This window comes from Sapajus apella, unplaced genomic scaffold, assembly GCF_009761245.1.
Source record: "Sapajus apella isolate SASKATOON/1434 unplaced genomic scaffold, GSC_monkey_1.0 scaffold17, whole genome shotgun sequence".
NCBI lineage: Eukaryota > Metazoa > Chordata > Mammalia > Primates > Cebidae > Sapajus > Sapajus apella.
The window spans coordinates 9443389-9470936 of record NW_022436957.1 but is presented as its reverse complement, the minus strand read 5'-3'; the positions used below and the strand labels follow the sequence as shown (position 1 = coordinate 9470936).

The 27548-nt window shown below is 41.3% G+C and overlaps 1 protein-coding gene across 3 annotated transcripts in view; it reads right to left on the bottom strand.

Moving 5' to 3' along the window:
• RAB9A (RAB9A, member RAS oncogene family) overlaps positions 1-27548 on the bottom strand; it is a 52992-nt gene that overhangs the window by 15506 nt on the left and 9938 nt on the right. The window contains exon 2 of one of the 3 annotated variants that reach the window (XM_032285912.1): positions 24240-24387. The gene's annotated coding sequence lies outside the window, so the exon portion shown is untranslated. Of the gene's footprint in view, positions 1-6920; positions 7109-24239; positions 24388-27548 lie in introns of those variants that run through there. The other 2 variants (XM_032285913.1, XM_032285911.1) reach the window with 2 other exon arrangements.

Genomic DNA, 27548 nt, shown 5'->3' with positions numbered 1-27548 from the left:
TTTGTATTTTTAGTAGAGATGGGGTTTCACAATCTTGGCTAGGATGGTCTTTAACTCCTGACCTTGTGATCCACCCGCCTCAGCCTCCCAAAGCGTTGGGATTACAGGTGTGAGCCACAGCGCCAGGCTTAATTTTTTTTTTTTTTTTTTGGTAGAGATAAGGTCTCACTCTCTTGCCCAGGTTGGTCTTCAACTCCTGGGCTCAAGCAAGCCTTCTTTCTTGGCTTCCCAAAGTGCTGGGATTACAGGTGTGACACTGAGCCTTGCCTCAAAAGCAAATAAGGAAACAGAGGCCTAATTAGGAAAGTATCTTACAGAGGATCACATATCTAGCTAGAGGCACAGCAGAGACCTTCAAGTCTGAGCCAAGGCTCACTACCTATTACTGGCTCTAACAGGTCCAAACAGCCTGGCAGTGATCCTCTTGAAAACGTTTCCTAATTGTCCACAAAACCACTCTGATAATAGGTTCTGCTTTCTCTCCTCCTTGGCCCCTTAGCTTTCTTCAACCTAGACAGCTCCTTTTCCTGACAAGCTCTTCATGAAGCTATTTCACAAGATTGAAACCCTTACCTGTTTCCAGATATCTCTCTGGGCTATAAAAATCCGTGATTCCGGACCGGCACAGTGCCTCACGCCCATAATCCCAGCACTTTGGGAGGCTGAGGCGGGTGGATCATGAGGTCAGGAGTTCGAGACCAGCCTGGCCAACATGGCGAAACTCCATCTCTACTAAAAATACAAAATTAGCTGGACATAGTGGTGGGCACCTGTAATCCCAGCTACTTGGGAGGCTGAGGCAGAGAATTGCTAGAACCTGGGAGGCGGAGGTTGCAGTGAGCCGAGATCGTGCCACTTCACTCCAGCCTGGGCAACAAAGTGAGGCTCTGTCTCAAAAAAAAAAAAAAAAAAAAAAAAAAATCAGTGATTCCTAAAGTCCACCTCCAAAAGAATTTGAAACCCCTTGTATAATATGTTCATCTGGTACCTTGATGGTAGTTCAAATTCAACATATCTAAAACCGAGCGAATTATTTTCTCCATTTCGAAAATCTCTTTCTTGTTTTCTCTTACCCCCTTCAATCAGCCACACATGAAATGTGTCCACTTTCCACACTACTTACTGCCATTGCCTTGCTTGCTCAAATAATAAATGCTATGGCTGTAATTATATTAGCAGCCACTATTAACTCAATATCTACTAGGTACCCAGCATTTCTTAAAATCACCTGCAAGTTGGACACTATGATCTATGTTTTATAGATCAATAAACAGAAGTCCACAAAGACTAAATAACTTCCCAGATCTAATTAAATAGGGCAGGTCAAGTATGTGTTATCTTCACTCCCACCTAGTGACAAAAAAGGTCTATATAAGGTATAAATCCAAAAAGGACACCAAGAAAGAACAATTGTAGATGCAAGACAGCAACAAAATTTAGAACATGGAAAGCAAATGGTCTGGGAGTGACAGAGGAAAGAGACAATGGAAGCAGTAGATTCCATAACCCACATCCTTGTGCCACCCTAGCAGACCCACTTGCTAAAGAATTGCACGCAGCAAAAAATGGGGAGAAAAAACAAAGGGAAGTGGAGATGGAGGGACCGCCTGCACAGGAAACCTGAACTGCAATCCCCATTCTCTGTATGCCCCTCCCCTCAGCTTACCAACTAAAGGGTAGCATCCCAAAACTGCAAAGATCTAGGGGAAATGAGGGGCCCAGAGGAAAAACTTACAGATATCGGAAGGGGGGATGGAGAATTAAAAACAGACTTTGATGCCTTTTCTCCTTACCGCTAAACCTTGTAGTCCATAAACTAGAGCCAGTAATACCAACTTCTAATCTTGAGGTTCCCAAACTGCGTGCTGATGTGCCCCAAAGCATCATGGCAAATTTACAGGGGCAGGGCAGGCTAGTTTACATTTCTGAGGAAAACATAGATACTTGACATTTGTAGGGCACCACACTGGAGGGGAGTTAGATTGTGCCGCATTCCTTTCGATGACATTGTATCATCATGGAGCTAGGTTTTCCAGGACTGCTGTGATAAAAATCAAGTACTGGGCACAAATTAAAGTGGATTATGAGGGTGGCAGTTGTTTGCTCCCAAACAACTATTTTTTAATTTTATTTAAGAACACTAGCACTCATTCCAAGGAACATCTGCATTTACCAATGGGTAGTCCTCAGGCAGTTCTCATCTGACTTCCAACTACATTATCTAAGTATTTCCAGGTATGTACATCTGATCAAATACACAGGTGTGAAACTGCACAGTCCAGAACAGTCACCTAGCTGCATAAATACTTCTATCTGTTAGAGTTCTGCACAGAAAGTTCTAGAAACGGGAGTCTGTAAGGCTTTTTTCCCCCCAGGTTTTTCTAACACTGAGAACACAGACAGTCTCATGGGAACTAACCTTTTGGAAATTACCTTAGATTCTGTACCCAAAAATCTAATCTAATTCACGCAAACTTGGAATTAAAATAGAGTAGTTAGTTCAACTCCTTTATACTGTTTTGCTATCTGTCACACTTGGATAAAGATTGTGGTAATGAAATGAATGTATCCAGTTGTTCTATAGTGTTTCTCTATCCCCTGTCAAACAACAGAATACATTTGTACAAGTCAAGCCTAAGACAAAAGTGGAGTCTGTGTCCACAGACTCTCAGAGAGCTCCTGGAGAATGCAATGAGCTGGCTTCTGAGCAGCCAGAATGTGAAGCCTGGACAGCCTATTTCACCGCTGCATGTTTTTTTCCAAAATACACACCCAGTCTCTCTCCACCTCATGCAGATCTAGCTGTTACCTTACAGTCATTTACATCTAGTCGTCCTCACCGTGTTCATAAGTAACAGTGTTCTAACACCTGAAATCACCATGGTCAAAAATTAATAAAAAGGATTAGAAAAATCCAGAATGTGGAAATACCCAGAGCACAGAGCTTCACAACATGCACAGTATCAAGTGTCATGTTGAGAAACAGAGATTTCTCCTCCAAGTTATCTAACTAGCCCTGGCACCCCTGGGCTCTCTGGCAACATGGACTGGGACCGCCTCTGACCTCCATCCCATCTGCCTACACACCTAGGTGGCTCCAGGTCTCCTCCCTCAAACATCCTCACCTTCCAACTGCATCATACCTTTCCACCAAACTCACTGAGACATTTTTTGAGTTCATCCTCACTCCTCTACAAAAAAGTCCTTAGTAAATGTTCTCTGTTGATGGCCTGCTTAGTCACAAATCCTATTCTCTTATGCTTGGTTTTGACTAATGAATTTATTATCTACACAGCTTTCAAATTAGGTGTGTTGCCCAAACACACACATACTTCCATTTGGCTTACTTCCTCCTGCTGCTTAACCAACAAATTGCCTGGGCAGAACTACTTGGAAGCTAATAATTTGCTGTCTCTACTTAGTGTCATATAGTCTCCTAGAGATTATAAAGCACAACCATCTCATTTTACCCAGGAGGAAATGTGGTGACCTAAGTTGGCCAGAGGAGCAAGCCAATTAATGATCAAACAAGACAATTCTGGCATGAATTTCTCTCGACCCTTCCCAGAATAAAACACATCACTTTTGTTAGACTCCATGTGTATGCACTAGCAATCATTTTGATGTGTAACTCAACATCCTCCCTACCCCATAGGAGACAACTCCTGATAACAGGCAGAGAAATCGATTCATCAGCAAAGAACATGCTTGTGTACTGACATGAGTCAAAAGCCAAAGCTACCAACAAAAAGACGCCATATTGATTGCCTGAATAACACATTCAAAGTGAAGCCTAAAAAGAGATGTGATCCTTTTTGACTGCTCCGGTCAACCACTCCCTCCCAAAGTTCACCCAACAGTTAATTCTGTCAACAGAATGAAGCAGCATATATTCTGAAAGGCCTGATCTTAGGTAGGCATGAAAAAAACAGACTGGAAAACACCAGAAAGTTATGGAAAAGCCATGAAAAAATGCATCATTTATTTCTCAATTCCAGTGATAAAATGCAGGCATAACTATTTGCCTAGTGAGGTGAAATTTAAGGATGAATTTTATGCTCAACAAGAATGACTTCTCAATTTGATTCTTGTAAATATTCACACGTGGTTAATCATACAAAACTATAACGAACGCATCAAGTTTTCCCCATTTCATCTAAGTCTGCCCACAGTAAACACCATGACACATGTACTTCTATGCCTTCTGTGCAAAGTGTGAAGCTGTTTTTATTTTTATTATTTTTTTTTAGTGACAAGGTCTTATTATTGCCCAGGCTGGAATGCAGTGGTGCAATCATGACTTACTGCAGCCTTGAACTCCAGAGCTCAAGTCGTCCTTCTGCCAGCCTCCAGAGTATCTGAGACATGCACCACCACACTCATCTAGGCTAATTTTTTAAAATTATTTTTAGTAGAGATGGGGTTCTCACTATGTTGCCCAGGCTGGTCTCAAACTTCTGGGCTCAAGTGATCCTCCTGTGTGGGTCTCCCAAAGCGCTGAGATTATAGGCATGAGCTACCACACTCAGCCTGTTTTGTTTTTTTAATTAACACCTGGCCCCTGTCCTTGAGTAGGCCAGGCAATAAATTCCATTCTAGGATGCTGTCAGAACCTAATCTTAGGACTGTGATTGGACTGTAAGCTTCAGGAAGGGTGGGACTCCCTACTGCCCTTCTCATCAGCACCTTTGTATGAGTGCCCCACAGGCTGTTCAGGCCACTGAAATAATGCAGAAACTAAACTTTCTAAGTCCACTTTAATGGCTCTGAATAGCTCTTAAGTTCTTTTTGTCATTTTTACCTTACAACAAAAAAACAAATTCTGCTACCAGAAATTATTTGCTCACTCTTTCATCTTTCAAATGAATATGCTTCTCAGTAAAGAGAATTTTCCCCTGCTCACTTAAAATGATGAGGTATCCCAAATAGGAAAATGATATTGCATTTGAAAAAGTATAAAAGCAGCTGAAATGTAAGCTCTGGGGTTACTGGAACAGCTGTAAAGCAGGGTTTCTCAACCCTGGCACTAGTGACATTTTGGGCTAGACAATTGTGGGGGGCTGTCCTGCAGGTTATAAAATGTTTAGCAGCAAAAATTAAAAATTAAATAACAAAAATAAAAATAAAAAAAGAATGTTTAGCAGCATCCCTGGCCTCTACCCACAAGAGGTCAGCAGCACCTTCCCTGTCCCCAGGTGTGAACCAAAAATGCCTCCAGGTGTTGCCAAATGTGTCCTAGGAGGACAAAATTGTCCTGTCTTCCAGTTGAGAACTCCGACTCTAAAATTACCCAGACCTGCTTTGAATTCCGGCCCCACCCCATCACAACCTGGGTCAGCTTGGAAAACAGACTGAACCTTCCTATGCCCCCGTAAATTCCTCATCTGTAACATGGAGCTCTTACTGAAGAAAGGCTATGAAAATTAAATGAAATGATATATGTGAAGGATTTACACGCACAGAATATTCACCCCAGAGTGAGTGTCCAATAAATGGTCAGAAATGAGGGGAGGTTAAAATAAATAATTTCTAGAACTTAAGGATCTTATCTTTAGGCCTCCAGAGTACTGTAGTCTAGTTAGAAGAAATGGTTGAGATAGAGACCAAAAGAGATGAGAGAGGCTGGGAAAGCGGTGATAGCACTAAGGTATTTCCCTTATCTCTAAGAATGTGGCTTGGAGTCAAAGTCAATTATGTTCTACTTAGACTCAAACATTTCAAATAATAAACAAAAAATATGCCCAGATCCCAAAAGTCTCCAAAAGACAAACTTTTTAGTATAAACGAGGAATTTACTCCAGCAGACACAAAAATACTAAAAGCACCAGACTACCACAACATGGTCTTAGATTTAGGAATCCAAACAACATACTACAGTTCTAGAGAAGCAATCATGACAACTTCATAATCTTCTAAAGGAAAAAGTAAAGGCTGGCTTCTTAGAAGTTCCTAACTGAATCGTTCTGGGTTCCTTTATCTCTAGTTGCGCTCCACTGGACAGCTTCTCAGAGTACAGGCAATGTAGGGATTTTCCATTACAATGGTGTCAGAGAACGAAGGACAAACACATTTTTTTTAAAAAAGCAATCAAATTCTGCCCATTGATTTTTATCAGGATGCTAAAATCCTATGAAAAGATTGTGGTCACGTGGCGATTTGGAAACTAGCAGAAAAGTTATTCCTCAAAAGAACTGTAGTCACGAGATGTGTCATCCCTTACCAAAAAAAAAAAAAAAAGGCAATACGTCCAGCAACTATTTGTTCAGCACTTAAAATTTTCATCTTGCCTTTTGACTAAGTTGGAAGAAAAAAGGGAACGCAATTGTGAAACATTAGGCAGTGTCTGAATCAGATAATGCCTCCAAAACGCCTGCATCCTCTAAGACTGGCTTTACTTTCCGAATTCCTTACCCGAATGGTCATAAGAACAAGCACGTTCTGCTAGGCTGAACTTCAGAGGTCGCCAAAATCAAGTCGTGGGAGCGCCTTTGTTTTCCCTACATTAATCATTCGGGTGTAGCGTTTGGTTTGGAGTGTGTGGATGTGTGTCCCGGAGTGGCTAGGGAAAGGCTGGCGTGTACGTGTGTTCCCAGGTGACTGCGTGCATTTCTCCGTGTGTATGTGCACGGGTGTCCGGGCTTTTGTACCTCCCTCTCTAGTGTTTCTGTGCATCCCCGTGTGTGTGTTGTGTTTCCATGTGTGTTCCTCTCCCCGGGGATGCTGGGACCCGTCTTTCCTCCTGCGTGAGACAGGAGGCAGGGAGACAACCAGCCGTCCCCTCACCCAGGGCGGCCTTGTGACCCACGGTAGCCCCGCGCGCACCGCACCCTGCCCCAGCTGACCGAGGCCTGAGCCGCCCCCTCAGACCCCGATACCCGCGCGCCCCGCCCGGCCCCGAAGGAGTCCCGAGTCCCGCTCACCTCGCGGACACACGGAAGACTGCCCAGGAGCTCTGGGTCGGCCCGTCTGGGTGCTATGAAGACAGAGAGGTGGGTCGGGGACCTGCAAAGCAGGAGGTGGCGGCGGTAGCGCAGCCAGGCTCCAGCTCCAGCTGCTCCCGTCCAGCGCGGAGGGAACAACATGGCGACGGGCCGGGGCGGGGCCAGGGGAAAAGTGGGGCGGGGCCCTGGGAGGCGGGGCCTAGAAGGCGGGGTCCGGCGGCCAAGACCTTGGGAGAGGGGCCCGGGGGAGGTGGAACCCAAGCAGGCGAGGCCTGAATCGTACTTTTCCTTCGAGTCGATTGCTCTTCGTGGGTCCTCCAGTCTGCGTTCGGGCGAGAGCGAGTACGAAATAACTGTCATTTTGAAAGTTTATATAAAGTGGAAATAAACAGAACTCATGAGACAGGATGTCGTGATTACAACGATAAAAACGACTAGGCACACTGACAAAGAACAAACAGGTAGATGAAAAATGAAAACAGTTGTGATATTGTGGAAAAACAACAACTTTTAAAATGAAGCTATTAAAACTTTCCTTTAATCTTGTTAAAATACTGCCTCTGTCTCTCTGAATAGAAAGCGATGATGCAAAAGGTGGTATTAGAGAAGCTCTCCTTAAGTCCTTGCTTTATGTATGAAGCTGAGTGCAGAATCCTATGATACTGAACCCTACAGGGGAGAGGGACTCTTAGGGACATCTCAATACATTTTGTAAGACAGATTTAGTTTATCAGAGAACCAAATACCGCATGTTCTCACTTATAAGTAGAAGCTAAATGATGAGAACACATGGTCACATAGAGAGGAACAACAAACACCGGGCCCACTTGAGGGTGGAGTGTGTGAGGAGGGAACCGAGCAGAAAAAAACTAGGTATCAGGTACTATGCTTATTACCTGGATAACTAAATAATCTGTACACCAAGCCCTCTCGACAGGCAGTTTACACGTGACGAACCTGCACATGTAACCCTAAACCTAAAATAAAAGGTTTTTAAAAAAAGATTTAGTCTGTTTATTTTCCAGGACAAAGATCTCACTTTTATGATGTTGGGGGCCACAACAATTTAATCTCCAGCTCTTTGGGGAGTCATTTTCAGGAAATTACTTTTCATTCAGCACTACAAAGGTCATATTTGAGAAAGTTCCTCACAAATTAAAAAGGCAATTTTAGAGTACTTCTGAAATTGACACATAAGCTTAAATAATTTTTTTCTCATAAACAGAAATATATTTCTGATCTGCACTTCATTTCCCCAAGGAAATTTGTATAAATGTCTATAAAATGCAAATCCGTTAAATTGGGAGGAAGAAGAGATATACGTTATCTTGTTTTAAAATACATATTAAAAGTACACAGTAAAGCATTATATATAAACATTAGAATTAATTTTCCAGTAGAAAAAAAGACATGTATTTGGGTCAAATTGCAACAAGCAATCCACAGGGTAATTAAAGAAATGCCACCTGAAAATCATACATCCTAACCATAGTCAAGGAATGATGGAATAGGAGTTTATCTTTGCAACTGCTAATACCAACCAGCTAGTAACAAGTGATCTCATGAAATTATTGAATTTTGAGTTAAAGCGAACCTTGAGAAACTCAACAGCTTTCATAAAAATGACCTAAGAAGGTTCCATGAGTGACTCTTAGGCTGTTCCAAAATGCAAGAAGGCATTCAAACATATTTGAGTGTAGCTTACAGTAACTGAAGAAAGAATAAGGAAAGTTACTTTTTCTAAAATAACCATCAGTTGGATTCTAGCCAACTGATATTTAAGAATGTTAGTATATTGCGGTCTCTTCCACCACTCACTTATTAACCTCATGTCTATATCAGTGCAAGAGTAGAGTGGGTCAAAAGATTTTTCTTTGAATGGCAAGTTTGGGGGATTTTTGTTGTTGGATGTGTGTGGTTGGTAAGCTAATGCAAGTAGGATAGACAGTCTCTATCTCTCTTGCTCCATAAACTTCTTCCTTGATGAAAACATTCAAGAACCTACCTAGTTTGACTCCCTTCATCTAATGAGGATTTTCATCTTTATATTCTGTAAACACCAATGCATCATTCATGGAAGAGAAAGAGGCCAAAGTTGCTATGCATAAATGATTCTTTTATTTAAATGACACCTACTTATTACTATGAGTACTGGGAGTTAATACCCTATCTCAACCTGGAGACTGAAAGAAATCACTTCTGACATCTCTGATGAAAAGCTTCAAGTGGCCGGACATGGTGGCTCACGCCTGTAATCCCTGCACTTTGAGAGGCTGAGGCAGGCAGATCACAAGGTCAGGAGTTCGAGACCAACGTGGCCAACATGGTGAAACCCCATCTACACTAAAAATACAAAAAAATTAGCTGAGCATGGTGGTGCGCACCTGTAATCTCAGCAACTTGGGAGGCTGAGGCAGGAGAATCACTTGAACCCAGGAGGTAGAGGTTGCAGTGAGCTGAGATTGCATGCCACTGCATTCAAGCCTGGGCAACAGAGTGAGACTTTGTCTCAACAACAACAAAAAAGCCTACAAGTAAGTGGGCCCTAGACTCAGGTACAGTAGATACTAATGGTAATTGAACTGCTTTTACTTTCACATACAAGGAAAAACACAGAACTCAGTTGTAGGCCATTTCACCATTATATTACATATTTAAATGGTCACAAATTTGATATTTTTCTTAAGTCATTTGGCCAAATAAGAGATTTGGTCATAATATTGCATAAATGTTCTTTTATAGCTGTACTAAGAAGGAGAAAAGCATAAAATATACATAAAATATTTTATGTAACTCAAAATTTGTTATATTTGGCTTTAAAGTCAAACCAGAGTGAAAATTTATAACAACATATAATGTTAAATAAAAAAGAACACTGGCAAATAGTATATGGAAGAAAAATCCCTATTTAGTTGAGGAAGCATTTTTTATAATACATAGCTTTCCAACATTCATTGCAATATTTAATAATGCATTTATTTATATACTTACCTATTTGTATAATATATACATCTTCGATATTTTAAACCAATGCCACACTTATCCAGTTTGCCTGGAAACTAAGTTCAACATGTTTCCTGCACTAATACAGAACTTTTGATAATGATTCTTAAGTCAGATAAAATTTAAATGTATGAGGAAATGCCAGAAATCAGATTTCTTCACTGCTCCACTTAAAAAGGAGTTCTCAAGCAAAAATGCATAGGAGCATCATCTTTAACCTACATATCACCAGTGAGCAAATTTCAGAATTTCTGGACTCAGATTGATGTGAGCAAATGAAAATTCTGTCCCTCAACCAAATAGATTTCATTAGTTCCATGAATTCTATCCAGTGGATGCTGTCGAATGGCAACCTGGGTGTCAAAAGCCATTGCCGTCCTTCCTTTTGTCAGCCTACACATTGTCACAAGGGAGGAGGGCATGGCAGGCAGAATCCAACACAACTCACGCCTGTCAAGTTTGTGGGTAACCACCACACTCACCCAAATCAATGCCTGCAGCATAGACATACATTTACTGTCTCTTCCCTTGGGTGATTTTAAGATTTGCAGGAAATGAAAATTCAATTCATGTTAATACTTATTTATTCAACAAATGTATATTGAGTGTGTACACTGTGCTAGGTGCTGAGAATACAGTAGTGAATAAGACACGGGAGGAATTCAGGGGATGTCCCCAGCCACCATCCTCTTCTCTGAGGACAACCACTCTCCTCCACACTTTGGCTCTCATCCACCAGCTTTTTAAAAAATGTTATAGGACTTTATCTTGGTGAACAAAATAGATTCAGTTCCTTTCCTAGGAGAGCTTAGAGAACATTGGAGGGGACATTCAATAAGTAACTAAACAAATGTGTAGTTACAAAAGGACTCAGGGCCTTGAAGAAAATAATCAAGGCCCAGTAGATGGGAATATCGGGTGATAATACCAAAGAAGACAGGAATGAGGAGGTGACTCAGGCCGAGCCCTAAGAATGAGCAGGCAGCAGTGGGAAGGGCTTTGGAAAGAGTGGTGCAAGTTTTGTAAACAAGGCCACAAATAGCATATAGCAGCTTTCAATAAATCTGTCTAAATAAAGAAAACAGGCAAACTACTATAATTAAATTTTCATAACTGGTGGAAGAACTTAAAATTGTAATGTTTTCTCTAACGATACAAGATCTAATGTATTCTCTTAAAAATAATATGTGTATGTTGAATAGTGCTGCACTTTCTCGATGACACTCTAAATATAGCTTAACTCAGTTAATTAAAAACGGCAAAATGGAACAAGCATTAAAATTCAGGAATGAAGTGGGGAATTCAAGCCCTTTGCTGATTTGCTGATGAATGTGAGTCAAAAACTGAACTTAAGCTTCAAAGCAATAGAAGGAAAATCACATATACACCATAGATACAATTATGTAAAAAGTATGTGTGTGTGTGTGTGTGTATGAGTGTGTACATGAGTGTTTATAAACAAAAGAATGGAAAGCAACAAGGAAAATCAAAGCAGTTGAATTATTATGGCAGTAGGATTCTGAGTAATTTGTATTTAAATTTTGGATTTCATGTTATAATATTATTTTGGGCAATAAGTGGAAGTTTTTCAATGAAGCAATGTTAAGAAACCGTTAAAAGTACTTCATAAGGCCTCACAACGTAATCTTTGCCTTAGGCTATAATAGCGCAAAACAAAAGTCCAGTTACCTTGGCAACTATTTCCTTCAGACATAAGCCCACACAGACGTGTCCAAAACCAAGTGTACTGCTCCTAAGACTGAGGATACTGATGCTAAAGTGTTCCTCTTCCAGCCTCTTATGGTATTCTATCTAAATACACAGTGCTCATTTGCAGCTTTCTTTACCTTTTAAGAGCTGAGATCGCCATCATCCTGACATAACCAGCTTCTTATCCTCTCACCTTCGCTAACCTTACTCCATCCACAGGAGTATAAATAATCCAAGCTGGTGCTGGATCCTAGTCACAGCTACAGCTAGGCTCTAGCTAAACAAAATCCCTAATTAAGTTTGATAAATCCCTCACTCTATCTGCCTAAAAGAGGAAAGGGGGAATTCTCACTGGTAGAAGACATTATGTGGAGCATTTCTGTTTCATTTATATACTATGTCTGGCATGCAATAAAAAAGTATTAGACATGCAAAGAGGGAGGAAGAAGTGACTAATAAGAGAAAACAATAGAATTTCATCATTGGTAATGACTAATTTGGATATATCTCAGGAATGCAAGGGTAGTTTAACATGAACAGTTCAAAGGGAAAACAACATGCAGTCAACTCAATAGATGAAGAAAAAATTCATTCGATTAAATTCAACACTCATTTGTGATAAGTAACCTCTTAGCAAACCAGGAATAGAAGAGGCTTCCCTAACCTCATAAAGAATATCTACTAAAAATCTATATCAGGCCGGGCACGGTGGCTCACGCCTGTAATCCCAGCACTTTGGGAGGCCGAGGCGGGTGGATCACGAGGTCAAGAAATCGAGACCATCCTGGTCAACATGGTGAAACCCCGTCTCTACTAAAAATACAAAAATTCAGCTGGGCATGGTGGTGTGTGCCTGTAATCCCAGCTACTCAGGAGGCTGAGGCAGGAGGATTGCCTGAACCCAGGAGGCGGAGGTTGCGGTGAGCCGAGATCGCGCCATTGCACTCCAGCCTGGGCAACAAGAGCGAAACTCCGTCTAAAAAAAAAAAAAAAAATCTATATCAAACATCATTCTTAATGGTTAAAATCCATTATGTATGCTCTTTAAAACAGAAAAAAAAAGATAAGAATGTCTGCTGCAACCACTCTCTTTGACATTGCATGCGAGGTCCTAGCACACAGAAATAAAAGCAAACAAGTGTGAGGACTGCAAAGGGAGAAACAAAACTTATTAAACACAAACAATGTGATTGGAAAATCCAGATCACTCTGTAGAAAATGTATCATTGAAAGGGTTTAACAAGGTGGCTAGATAAAAAGTGGTTAACAAAAATAAGTTCAATTTTTTGAACAAACACAGGAAACATCAACTTAAAAATATATTAACTTCAATAACAAAATTATAAAATATTTAGGAATAAATCTAACACAAAAAGAGTGAAGACCTTCTTGGAGAAAATTAGGTGTGGTGTCTGAATGGACTAAAACTGTGCTGTCCAATATGGTAGCCACTATGCACATGTGGCTATTTAAATCTCAACGTAAACCAATTAAAAAGATATAGCATTAAGAATTCAATTCCTAAGTCATATTAGCCTCATTTGCACTGCTCAATAGGCACCTATGGCTTGTTGCTACCCAATTGATGGAGTAGATACAGAACATGTGCATCAGCACAGAAATTATCAGACAGCACTGGACTAGAATATGTCAATCCATCACATACACTTTCAATACGAATACAATCATTTGTACTACATTGCTTATGTTATACCTCTGTATTATTGTGTTCTTATGCTGCTAAAAAAGACAAACCTGAGACTGGGTCTTTATAAAGAAAAAGAGATTTAATGAACTCACAGTTCCACATGGCTGGGGAGGCCTCACAATTATGGCAGAAGGCAAAAGAGGAGTGAAAGCACATCTTAAACATTGTGTCTAACAACATGTGGGGATTATGGGAGCTACAATTCAAGATGAGATTTGGGTGGGGACACAGCCAAACCATATCAAACCCCATAATGGAAATACAGATTAGAAGTTGTAAAGTTGTAAAGTTTGCTTATCTTCTTTTTTTTTTTTTGAGACAGAGTCTCGCTCTGTCGCCCAGGCCAGAATGCTCTGGCATGATCTTGGCTCACTGAAACCTCCACCTCTAGGGTTCAAGCGATTCTCCTGCCTCAGCCTCTCGAGTAGCTGGGATTACAAGTGCACGCCACCACACCGGGCTAATTTTTGTATTTTTAGTAGCAGCGGGATTTCACCATGTTGGCCAGGCTTATCTCGAACTCCTGACATCAGGTTATCTGCCCACCTCGGGCTCCCAAAATGCTGGGATTATAAGTGTGAGCCACCACACCTAGCCCAGTTTGCTTATCTTCTTTGTTTGTGGGGATATTTGTCTTTTGTGGGGAATGCAGTTTGCTTAGCATCAGAAGGTCCTTCTGACACTTAAGAAACCAACTATCTTGTGAGTCTTTTCATTGTAAAAGTCCCAATGGAGAGACAATTGCTCTTCCAGTACCCTGACAACAAAAATACAGGCACAAGACCCAAGACTAGCCAATCAAATACTCTCTTTGAAGAGTTGAGTCTTGGGTAAGCAACACAGAGATGCTGGATTAGTTCAGAGTTCATTCTGGCACAGGTAGTGGTAGCCTCTAGTATCTAGTGACCACCAATGGTGCTAGTGTCCAGAATGCCAGTGGCAGTTTCTAGTACCTAACAGTGACAGCATCTTAATCAGGTCATTTACGTTCTGGCCATGGCTATGGCTCCAGCCTCCTGGACTCTCTTTGGTGCCTGCCCACTCCCCAAACTCCAGCCTTGCCTCTAAAAGCTACTTAATATCTCCCCTAATAAATTCCTTTTCTAAGTTAGAAGGAGTTGGTGTCTTACAGATTATCTAGTCCAACCTTACTGGGATTCATAATGTAAATGCAAGTAAATGGAATTCTATCTCTCTTAACACTTATGTATCTGTCAGCTTAGGCTAAGCTACACTGCGGTTAAAAAAAAAAATGACATCCCCCAATCTTAGTTGCTTATCAAAAAAGAAAGATTTATTTATCACCTTACTGTCCATTATGGGTCAGCTGTAGTTCCTGTCCATGTTATCTTCCCTCTAGACCTGATGAACCCATACTAATGGGTCAGCCTCCATCTGATATATTGTAGGTATCATTGGTTGAAAGAAAAGAGAGAAAAATAAAACTCCTGCTGGCTCTTGAAGCTTCCACGCAGAAGTGATATTCATCATCTCCCCTCATAAGATGTTCACTAAAGCAAGTCACACACTGTGATGTATAATCCTCCTAAAGAGAGGGACATTGCAAGTCACATGGAGAAGACTGATCTGAGTGATATGATATCCTGCAAGGTCCCACCAGGGGAGTCATCAAATATTTGAACAATAATACAACCTTACACCACCGTTATGACTCAGGGCTTTGTTTATTAATCTGGTAAATTTCAAATTCCATAACAATAATGAAATGAATTTATTTGGAAAAAAACTATTTTTCTGGAGATTGGTTTGAAACATTCATATTAGTAATATTTGATCCCATTTATTAAGCTTAGATGCAGGGCTTTTTTAAATTCATTTCATTATTGGAGAGGGAGTTTTACACGTTTCCCAGGCTGGGGTGCAATGGCGCGATCTCGGCTCATCACAACCTCCGCCTCCTGGGTTCAGGCAATTCTCCTGCCTCGGCCTCCTGAGTAGCTGGGATTACAGGGACGCACCACCATGCCCAGCTAATTTTTTTGTATTTTTTAGTAGAGACGGGGTTTCACCATGTTGACCAGGATGGTCTCGATCTCTTGACCTCGTGATCCACCCGCCTCGGCCTCCCAAAGTGCTGGGATTACAGGCTTAAGCCACCGCGCCCGGCCTAGATGCAGGGCTTCTAAAGTGTGATGTTGCTATACATAACCGAAACAAGGATGAGCGCATATTGAAATTCCACTGTAATTTTAAGTAAAAATCTATTTTGCAAAATTGCATTAAGCATCTACCAAACGTAGAGTTAAACTTTGGGACTTTGGGGGATATACATCTAACTAGTAAAACCTGCACAGGAAAATCGATGGGCAATTAAAGGGAAAATAACATGCTCACAAATAATATAAAGCAGTGATAAGACAGAGGAGAGATGGAATAAAGGAAGTTCATAGGATGGGATAATTATGGAATTCTGTAGCTTAGAGATTGAACGCACTTGTGTGAGGAACAGATTGCTTTTCATGCAATCCAAATACTTGTATACCACACACACACACACACACACACACACACACACACACACACACATATTTCTTTTTTGAGATGGGGTCTCACTCTGTCTCTGGCTGGAGTGCAGTGGCACAATCTCAGCTTATTGCAACCTCTGCTTCTCAGAGTCAAGCAATTCTCCTGCCTCAGCCTTCCAAGTAGCTGGGACTACAGGCATGAGCCACCAATGCTCAGCTAATTTTTGTATTTTTAGTAGAGATGGGGTTTCACCATGTTGCCCAGGCTGGTCTTGAACTCCTGAGCTCAAAGCAATCCACCTGCCTCAGCCTCCCTAAGTACTGGGATCACAGGCATGAGTCACTGTGCCCGGCCTACACATTTTACGATAATTTTATACCACAGGATACGTGTGTTTGGGAAGAGACGTACAGGGAAGAAAAAAATTGATTCAACTTCTAAGAATTCCTAAATTTTGTCCTTACTAAACACAATGGCTCCAGTGATGAAATTTCATTAAATTCTTTTTTGCCAAGTAAATTACAAAACTAGGGGAAAATATCCTTGCTTCCTTTTTCTTAAAGAAAAAAATCTTGTGATCTTCACCTTGTAGATAACAGCGAGTATCTGGATTTCAAAATGTCAAGTTTTCCATGTGGTTAATCAAAAATAATTTTTTTTCAGACGGAGTCTCACTCTGTCGCCTAGGCTAGAGTGCAGTGGCATGATCTCAGCTCACTGCAACCTCCACCTCCCGGGTTCAAGAGATTCTCCTGCCTCAGCCTCCTGAGTAGCTGGGACCACAGGTGCGTGCCACCACATCCAGCTAATTTTTTGTATTTTCAGTAGAGACAGGGTTTCACCGTGTTAGTCAGGATGGTCTCAATTTCCTGACCTCATGATCTGCCCGCCTTGGCCTTCCAAAGTGTTGGGATTACAGGCATGAGTCATCATGCCCGGCCCAAAAATAATTTTTGACACAAAAGTCGGAAGGACTATAATTGTAACAGGTAGAAATGTCAAATTATGCAAATTCAGTTAAAGCTATACTTTAAGTAAACTTTAAGTTTATTTGGTTAGTTTATGGTTTACTTCTTGAGCTAAAAACAAAAAATGATGCGAAAGAAGCCAGACCAAAAAAAGCTACATATTATATGGTTCCATTTGCATGAAATATCCAGGATAAGTAGATCCATAGGGACAGAAAGTAGATTGGGGGCTGGGGGCTGGTTAGAGGGGGTATTAGAGAGTGGCTATTAATTGGTACTGGGTTTCCTCTTGGGATAATGAAAAAAATTCTGGAATTAGATAATGATGATAATTGCACAACTTTGTGAATATACTAGAATCCACTGAATTATAACAAAAAATGCACATAAACTTTAAAAAACTCCTAAGTTGGCCAGGCACAGTGGCTCACACCTGTAATCCCAGCACTTTGGGACCAGAGTTGGGTGGATCATGAAATCAGGAGATTGAGATCATCCTGACCAACATGATGAAACCCCATCTCTACTAAAAATACAAAAAATTAGCTGAGTGCGGGGGTGTGCACCTATAGTCCCACCTACTTGGGAGGCTGAGGCAGGAGAATCTCTTGAACCCAGGAGGCGGAGGTTGAAGTGAGCAGAGATTGCACCATTGCACTCCAGCCTGGTGACAGAGTGAGACACTATCTCAAATAAAACAAAAAACAAAAAACCTCATTAAGTTACAAATAGTATTTATGTGTATGATTTGGGGAAATTATTTTCAAAGAGTCACTTCTAGATTTACTGACATATAGCCAAGTACAGTCTCGAATGCATGCTAACAGATAACTAAGTCGGCAACAACAAAATCACCAAACAATTCTAATAACCTCTTTCAACTATATTCCTTATTAAGTACTTGCAGGGTCTTCTGGCAAGTAAAACAGTGAACAAATAGAATTTTGTTTTTGATCTCCTTTTCTTTCTAACAATGCTATTGAATACTAAAACAAAATAACACACAAAAAAAGGAAGGATTGTAAGACAACTGAACAATTAGCTTTATAATAGAGTTTGAGCATATATAGCCTAAGACTTTATAGTATATGTGATGTTTACTCAAAGATACTACATACATGGAGAAGAAAAGCTCCAGGCTGGGCGCAGTGGCTCACGCCTATAATCCCAGGACTTTGGGAGTCTAAGACAGGCGGATCACCAGAGGTCAGGAGTTCAAGATCAGCCTGACCAACATGGAGAAATCCTGTCTCTACTAAAAATACAAAATTAGCCAGGCCTGGTGGTGCATGCCTGTAATCCCAGCTACTCAGGAAGCTGAGGCAGAAGAATTGCTTGAACCTAGGTGGCGGAGGTTGGGGTGAGTCGGGATCATGCCATTGCACTACAGCCGGGGCAATAAGAGCGAAACTCCATCTCAAGAAAAAAAAAAGAAAAGAAAAGCTCCAAAATGTTCTGGGAAAAAAATATTCTCTCCTTTGCAACTGCCCATTCTTTCTACTCTCAAATTGTTTTGCCTGTCATAAACTACAGTCGTGCCATCTGAGCTTGTTTTTAATCTTTTACCTAAATGTATGTATGTATTGATCTGTCATATTCCTGGCTCTTCCAAATTTCTTACGTGCACTCATTCACCAAATATTTCTTGAGGGTTTTCTGTGTACCAGGAACTATTCTAGGGGCTGGAGATTAGCTGTGAACCAAAAAGACAAAAATCTCTGACCCTGTGGAGTTTACAATTCAGTGAGAGGAGATAGACAACAAACAATATAAATGAGCAAGGCATTGTATTTCTTTCCTATTTTTTTTTTTTTTTTTTGAGACATGCTCTCGCTCTATCTCCCAGACCGGAGTGCAGTGGCGCGGTCTAAGCTCAGGGCTACCTCCACTTCCCAGATTCAAGCGATTATCCAGACTCAGCCTTCCAAATAGCTGGGATTACAAGTACGGGCCACCATGCCCAGCTAATTTTTGTATTTTTAGTAGAGTCGGGGGTTTCATCATGTTGGCCAGGGTGGTCTTGAAGTCCTGATCTCAAGTGATCTGCCTGCCTCACTCTCCCAAAGTGTGGGGATTACAGGCATGAGACACCATGCCTGGCCTCTGATTTTTAAAAATAGAGTCAGGGCATTATACTTCAATTGTGAATAAGCACTTTTTAAAAAAAATCAGGAGTTCAACACCAGCCTGGCCAACATGGTGAAACCCCATTGTATGATGAAACCTTGTTTTTGTATTTTGTAAAAATACAAAAAATTAGCCAGGCGTAGTGGTGGACACCTGTAATCCTAGCTACTTGGGAGGCTGAGGCAGGAGAATCTCTTGAACTCGGGAGGCAGAGGTTGCAGTGAGCTGAGATTGCACCACTGCATTCCAGCCAGGATGAGAGTGAGACTCTGTCTCAAAAAAAAATAAAAGTAAAAAATCAGAAAGAGTGCTAGGGAATATAGGGAATGTAGGAAGAGGCCAGGGAAAGCCTCACTGTCCCAGGTGACATTTGAGCTAGGGCTTGAGAGAGGTAAGTTAAGTCATTAGAAATATGGGAGGCTGGTTGCAGTTACTCACGCCTGTAATCCCAACAGTTTGGGAGGCTGAGGTGGGAGGGTCACTTGAGCCCAGGAGTTCGAGACTAGCATGGGCAATATCACTGACATCTCATCTCTACAAAAACAATTTAAAAATTAGCCAGGCATGGCAGCATGTACCTGTAGTCCCAGCTACTCGGTAGGCTGAGGTAAGAGAATCTCTTGAGCTTGGGAGGCAGAGGTTGCAAGTGAGCTGAGATCACACTACTGCACTGCAGCCTGGGTGACAGAGCTAGACACTGTGTCAAAAAAAAAAAAAAAGAAAAAAAAGAAAAGAAAAGAAATCTGGGGTATGAACATTCCAGGCAGAAGCAACAGCCAGTGGAAAGGCCCTGTGGCAGAAATATGCCTGGTATGGCCAAAGAGCAGCAAGGAAGCCAGTGTGACTGAATGCAGCCTCCAGCAAGGGCTAAGTATTAATAGCAGGCAGGGACCTCAGAAAGGTAACAAGAAGGTGCCAGATTAGTGAAGCTTTAAAGGCCACTGTAAGAACTTTGCCTTTCTCTTGGAGATACGAGACAACAGAAAGTTTTGAGGAGAGAGAGGTAACCTGATCTGATTTGCATATTTTTCAGTATCACTCTGGCTGTTGTGTTAAAAATGTACTTAGGAGACAAGAGTGGAAGTCAGGCAACCACTTGGCAGGTGATATTTGTATGAAAATTGGTCATCTAGGTGACAGCCACGTGAGGACGATGCTGGCTTAGAACAAGACAATGGCAGAGAACATAGTATGTGGTCACATTCTGGATATTTTTTAAAAGTGTTATTCAGGTATAATTTACATACAATAAAATTCACTTAAGTGTACAATTTAATGATTTTATACAAATTTACAGAGTTATTCAGCCATTACCACAATCCAATTTTAGAAAATGTCCATTACCCCAATAGGGTCCCTTGTGCCCATCTGTAGTCACTCCTCTTTTCTCCCACCAGCCCCAGGTAACTGCAAATCCACCCTCCATCTCTGTAGATTTGTGTATTTCAGACATTTCACATAAGTGGAGTAATTCAATACACGTTTTTTTTTTTTTTTTGATTGGCTTCTTACATTCAGCAAATGCTTCCAAAGTTCATCCGTGCTATAGCATGTATCCTTATTTCATTACTTTTTATTATGGAATAGTTATTTCTTTGAATATCCCATAGCTTGTTGATCCATTCACCAGTTAATGGACATTTGGGTTGTTACCACTTTTTGGCTACTATGACTAGTGCTGCTATGGATGCTCACATATGAGTCTTTGTGTAAATGCATGTGTTCATTTCTCTTGTGTACACACCAAGGTGTAGAATTGCAGGGATGTATGGGAAATTTATGCTTAACTTCTTTTATTTTTTATTTTTAACTGAGTCCTATGTTTGTTATGATGCTTAACTTCTTAAGAAACTGCGAAACTGTTTCCCAAAGTGGCTGCACCATTTTACATTCCCGCCAGTAATGTACAAAGATTCTAATTTCCCCACATCCTCACCAACACTTGTTATTTTCTGTGTTTTTTTTTTTCTAATTATGGCCATCCAAGTGGGTGTAAAGTGGTTTCTTGTGGTGGGTTTGATTTGCATTTCCCTAAGGACTAACCACGTTGAGCATCTTTTCATGTGCACATTGGCTACTCCTGTATCTTCTTTGCTCCTCTTTGGTGAAGTGCCTTTTCAAATATCCTGCCCATTTTTAAACTGGGCTTCTGGATATATATTTGAAATAGAGCCAATACGATTTGCTGACTGATTGGAAGCATGATATGAAATAAAGGGAGGAGAGTTAATGATGACTCCATGTTTTTTAGCTCAAGGTACACAACTATGGAGTTGCCACTCTGTGGAGAAGCAGGCACTAGAGAGAAGATTGGCAGCTTGATTTTAAACATGTTAAGTTTGAGATGCTCCCTAGATATGCCAGTAGAGTTGTCAAGTTGACTGTTAAGTTTCTGGATCTGGAATTCTGAGGGGGAGATGAAAGCCTGAAGATAGACAGGGGCGTCATTAGCATGGAGATGGTGTAGAAAGCCATGGAACTAGAGATCACCAAAGAGTCAATGTAGATGGAAGGGGTCCAAGAATTACATTCCAGGACATTCCATATTTAAAAGGTCAGAAAAGAGGAACCAACAAATGATTCTGAAACAGAGTGACCAGTGACAGGGAAAAACCAATGAGAGTGTAACCTACTGCAAGCCACATGAAAATGTTCTCAAGAAGGAAGCAAGTGTGTCGAATGCTATAGACAGGATTCAAGGCTGAGAATTCTTCCCTGAATGTAGTGACACCGAGGGTGGAAGTCATTGGTGACCGAGACAATCAGAGAGATCCATGTTAGATTCCATGCTAGGAACTCAGGCATTTCATCCAAAGCTATAAGCAGAAAGGCAGACTTCACAGGCCCAGCTGCTGTGGACAATTAATATGCAGCTGGAGGACTTGGTGAAAAATGCAGATTCGGATTCAGTAGGTCTGGGATGGGGCCCTTGTTTTGGTATTTACTCCCAGGCAATGCTGATGCCACTGATCCCAGGGCCTCAATATGAAGAGTGAGCATGCAGGGCTGATTTCATTTGTGGTTATCACAATTCTTTTCTGAGTATAGCTCTCATTGGAATGAAAATGTCAACTGTTTGGGGTTGATTCTAGAGGATTTTTTATTTTCCAGGGGTTTAATATCATTGATAGTTCAACTCAGATCTGTGGCTTGAGAAATGGGGAAGAAACACAAGAATCAATGATTTGGGATCCCCGCTGGGACTTGTGAGCCATGTGAAAGTAGGTTTTATGCAAAACCAAAAATGTTGGGAGCCCAGGAAACTGCCCTGACAACTTCAGAGGCGTTGGGAGACTCACTCTTTATCTGTCAGTGCCCTGGCTGGGGCCCCCTGAAATCCGCTTTGAGAAAGACTGCCATTACAAGCATGGGTAAATTGGGGCTAAGATTCAGAATGACTCACTAGGATAAATATCCAACAGAGACCCTCTCTCCAATTTCTTCCTTCCATTCATCTGATTTTTTTGGTAACAGCTTTATTGACATTATATATACTATACAATTCACTCATTTAAAGTGTACAGTTCAATGGTGTTTAGCATGTACATCCATCACCACTATCGATTTTAAAACATTTTTAGCACCCCCAAAAAGAACCCCCATGCCCGTTTTTTTGAGGCAGCGTCTCCCTCTGTTGCCCAGGCTGAAGTGCAGTGGCATAATCTCTGCTCACTGCAACCTCCGCCTCCTGGGTTCAAATGATTCTCATACCCCAGCCTCCTGAGTAGCTGGGACTACAGGCACGTACCACCACGCCCGACTAATTTTCTGTATATTTAGCAGAGACAAGGTTTCATCATGTTGGCCAGGTTAGTCTCGGATTCCTGACCTCAGATGATCCACCTGCCTCAACCTCGCAGAGTGCTGGGATTACAGGCATGAGCCACCACATTCAGCTTCATTTTTAAATGCTCATAAAAATCCACTAAATTGTCTGGAAACTTTCTGCACAGCAGTTTGTGAGATTTCACAATGCTGGGGGACAAAAGCCCATCTGTTGAAAGAACACAAAACTGAAGGAATAGAAATCCTCGGTCTGAAAAGATAAGACAAAACAAGATGGCCCGGTGGACTCATAAACATCAACACACAGTCCATGTAAAACTTTCAAGTCCTTTTCTGCTAGACATGGGTGAACTTTGACTTTAGTTCTTCCCAACTGACATGCACATGAAGTCACCCACTAGGGGGAAGAGCCATATGGGACACTGTTGGACAAATGCCTGGCTATGCTGTGGTTAGAGAAAGAAAACTGAAACTGGTTTTGCAGCTCTGCGTTTAATCATTCACAGATAGGCGCACTAGGTGGAATCCAGCCAGATAACTCAGGGCCTCACAATTTCCGCACTTTGGAAATTTCTGAATTTTCTGTTTCAGTCTACAAAGGGGAATTTCGTGAGTTAACAATATAATTCTGAAGCTGTAAAAGTAGCTGCTGGGGAGATACCTGTATCTATGCTCACCTGCATTTCAAAAGTGAATATGGTATATTCCAAAAATAAAAAGTAAAGAAGTTTTTGAATGGCTGAAGTTTTAACTTGTTTATTAATTAGATATGTAACTTTACCATGGTTATTTTAGATTTAAAAAAAGTATTTGCCACCATTTGAAAAAGATTAGTGACAACTTGGAACCTACCCCCATTTGTTCCCATTTACATTTTATAAGAAAGAAGAGTACGTCCAACAAATTAATTTTAATTCTATTTTTGACTCTCTCTCCAGGAGGGTACTTACAATCATTTAACAAAGGATGCAAAACAACTATTTCTTCATAATTGATTGTTATTTCCCTAGATCATACAGGCAGAACATGAAGATAGAAAGGTCCTATATTTGGCTGGAATGGTGGCTCACACCTGTAATGCCAACACTTTGGGAGGCTGAAGCAGGTGGATCACATGAGGCCAGGAGTTCAAGACCAGCCTGGGCAACATAGTGAAACCCAGTCTCTACTAAGAAAAAAAAATACAAAAAGTTAGCCAGGCGTGGTGATGTATGCCTGTAATCCCAGATACTTGGGAGGCTAAAGCAAGAGAATCGCTTGAACCCAGGAGGCAGAGGTTTCAGTGGGCCAAGATTGTGCCACTGAACTCCAGCCTGGGTGACAGAGTGAGACTCTGTCTCAAAAAAAAAAAAAAAAAAAAGGCCCTATACTTTATAGGAAATGATATTTGAGACTGCATTTATATATTTATAGTCTTAAAATTCACAAAAATATATAAACATGTAAATGTTCCTTAAAAAGCTACATGTTCTTATACTTTCAAATTTCAGTATTTTAAAAATTACTCACTTTTCAGAAAACCGGATAAACCACATGGATGCCACAGTAAGGTGTCAGGAGAGCCAGCAATCCTAGCCAGGTGGTCCCTCCCAATCTCTCCATCATCAGGAGGAGTGCACAGTACTGGGCTAAGGTGGTATCCATACATCACATGCTCCTGTCATTGAAAGAACAAACCACAATTATAAAATAGCAGCACCAGACTGGAATTACTGGGAAGCCTGCTGTTATTTCTAGAAGCAATCTGACATACAAAACAAACAAACAAAACCTACTCACTTTGTTATGACTTAGTCCTGGCTTTGTCTCGGTGTACTCTTGGGCAAGTAACTTAATCTCTATCCGACTCAGTTTCTTCACCTCTAAAATGCTGTGTGGCAGGTTAGTTGTGAAGATTAAAGGAGATGCTGTACAAAAAATGCCAAGAATCTAGCAAATATGGTGCTGGAACAGACTTTCCCATTTCCTCTGCCTGGCCATCTTCCCCTCAATATTTGCCCTAAGGGTCATGGCCTCTATGAAGCTTTCCCTGACCCTCCCACACTGGGTTAGTTGATCCTCTGGGGTCCTCTGCACCCTTTTCCAGTGGGTGTCTCCCTCAGAGCTCTTAAAAGGTAAAATGATTGCTGGCTACATAGCATGGCACTTCCCCTGCATTTTGTGGGGCTTGAGGCCTGGGATGGTGTCTTAATCATCTCTTTGCCCCCAGAACCTAGCAAAATGCAAAGCAATATACAATCATGAACACAGCGCATTTCTGACGATGCATGGTAACATTTGTGGAAACCTATTTTTTAGATGGGGTCTCTGTCGCCCAGGCTGGAGTGCAGTGGCACGATCATGGCTCACTGCAGCCTTGACCTCCTGGGCTCAAGTGATCCTTCCACCTCAGCCTCCTGGGTAGCTGAGATTACAGGTGGACACCACCATGCCTGGCTTAATTTTTATATTTTTTGTAGAGAGGGAGTTCAGACTGGTCTCCAAGTCCTCGGTTCAAGCGGTCCTCTCGCCTTGGACCCCCAAAGTGTTGGGATTACAGTTGTGAGCCACCGCTTCTGGCTGGAAATCCCAGTTTTAAGTAATAATGAAAATAGGACTATATGGAGTTGTCATCTGGTCTCCCTTCTGATTGTGGGGCTCTTCTGAAAGCAAGAAGATGCCTTCTATCATCTAGCTACTTACAGTAAATATCTCTGAGAGATACAAAAATAACAACTTTAGTAAAATATTTCACATTTACTGGGAAGTTATAAATAACAAAGCAATCTGACCCAGAAGACGAAGGGCCAGCCCTTGCCAGAGCAGTGGGGCACTGCCAGCTGCAGGCTTCCTGACTGGTATTTAGAAATGGTAGTGGCGAATGAAAAGAGCCTCTCATCACAGGAAGTGCTCAGGGAAGAGACAGAGCTGCAATTGTATCCAACTTTTTATCTCAAAAAAGTAACACAGACAAAGGAGAGTGATGTGGGAAAACCCATCAAGAGTCAAGAGAGCGCTCCTACATTCAGGTATGACAACTGGTGTTTATGCCTTAAGCAGGGACTCCCAGTAACCATGACAACCAGGGTATAGGAGATACTTGTCCAGTGTGAGTTTCCACACTGCATATTATTGTTTATTTATGGGCCTTGGGTAGGGAATTTGGGATTTAGTGTATTTTATGAAACATCCATTTGCAAAGTTGTCAAGGACTTTGCTTGCTATAAGGATTCAGGGAGCCCAGTCTCTGTGTACTCTTGCTTGAAGCTAGTTATGTGGTATTTGCACCACTGCAACGGTCACCTGTTTTCCCTGCATGCATCCTTGCTTCCTTTCCCATCTAATTCAACATAACAGCCAGAGTGATTCTTCCTAAAGGGTGTTCAAATTGCATTACCACAAACTGCCCAACTTCAGTGGTTTTCCGTCATGCTTTAAGAACCCCCCTAAATCCTTACCATGGCCAACAAGAGCCCTCATCATGGCCTCTTTGACTGCATCTCTCATCCTTGTTCCCCTTGCTCACTGTGACTTAGCTGCTGTGGACTCTTGCTGGAACTTGACTCTATCAGGCACTTTACTGTGCCTGGGCCTTCCATTTGCTGTTTCTGTAAAAGTGATTTTAAATTAAAGAGTCTTGGCCAGGCACGGTAACTCATGCCTGTAATCCCAGCACTTTGGGAGGCTGAGCACTTTGGGAGGATGACTTGAGCCCAGGAGTTTGAGACCAGTCTGGCAACATGGCGAAATCCTGTCTCTACAAAAAATACAAAAATTAGCTGGGGGTGGTGGCATGTGCCTGCAGTCCCAGCTACTCAAGGGAGTGGGGATGCTGAGGTTGGAGGATTGCTTGAGCCCAGGAGGTTGAGGCTGCAGTGAGCTGAGATGGCACCATTCACTCCAGCCTGGGTGACAGAGAACTTGTCTAAAAATTTTTTATAAAAACCAAAATTAAAAAAAAAACAACAAATCGCATGAGCCCAGGAGGTTGAGGCTGCAGTGAGCTGAGATGGCGCCATTCACTCCAGCCTGGGTGACAGAGAACCTGTCTAAAAAATAAAAAAAAAAAAAAAAAAAAAACCAAATCTTTACCCTGCAGGCAATTTTGAAGAAAACCCTTTTCTTAGGGGAAAGGACATAGGATGTGAAATAATTATCTATAGGCAGAAAAGGTAATGCTGTCTCGTTCACCAAAAGAAAAACACACAGATTCCTATTTTCCTACCTTGAGTTGCAAAACTAATAAAGATGAAACGAAATAAGGAAGACCATGCAGATTTTTGTATCTTGGAGAGTAAGGAAATTTCAAGTATTTCTATTTGTCTGAACATTTAGTTTAGCAAATTCCAATATAAATAAAAACTACACACATACACACAAACCCCAAAAGCAAAACACAAATGCTGACTTGAACTAATCAAATTTGGTTTTTATGTGCTGTTCTCGTTTGTAACCACTGAATACTTTTTCAGATTATTTCAAGTCATATGAAACCACACTTTGTGAAACTTTAAGTGCTAGATGACCTTGCAAGTTAAGGACTAAATATGTTGCATCACAAAAAGCAGCCCGGGGAAGACATGGGGAGAAAGTGTATCAAAATAGATTTCACACTTGATGGCACTGAGCCGACTCTTCCAAACCATTTGCAAATAGAACTGTAGTTTAGTTTTATGCACGTTTTGGAGAATTTTGTCAGGCAGGTAAAGCGTACATGCAGTTAGGCCTTCAGAGCTCCAACAAAGGAAGTTAATAGAGTTGAGAAAAGAACTGGTGAAAAAGTGAAAATGTGTAGGTTTGTAGAGACCGCCAAAGTAAACTTTCTAAAACTATACAACG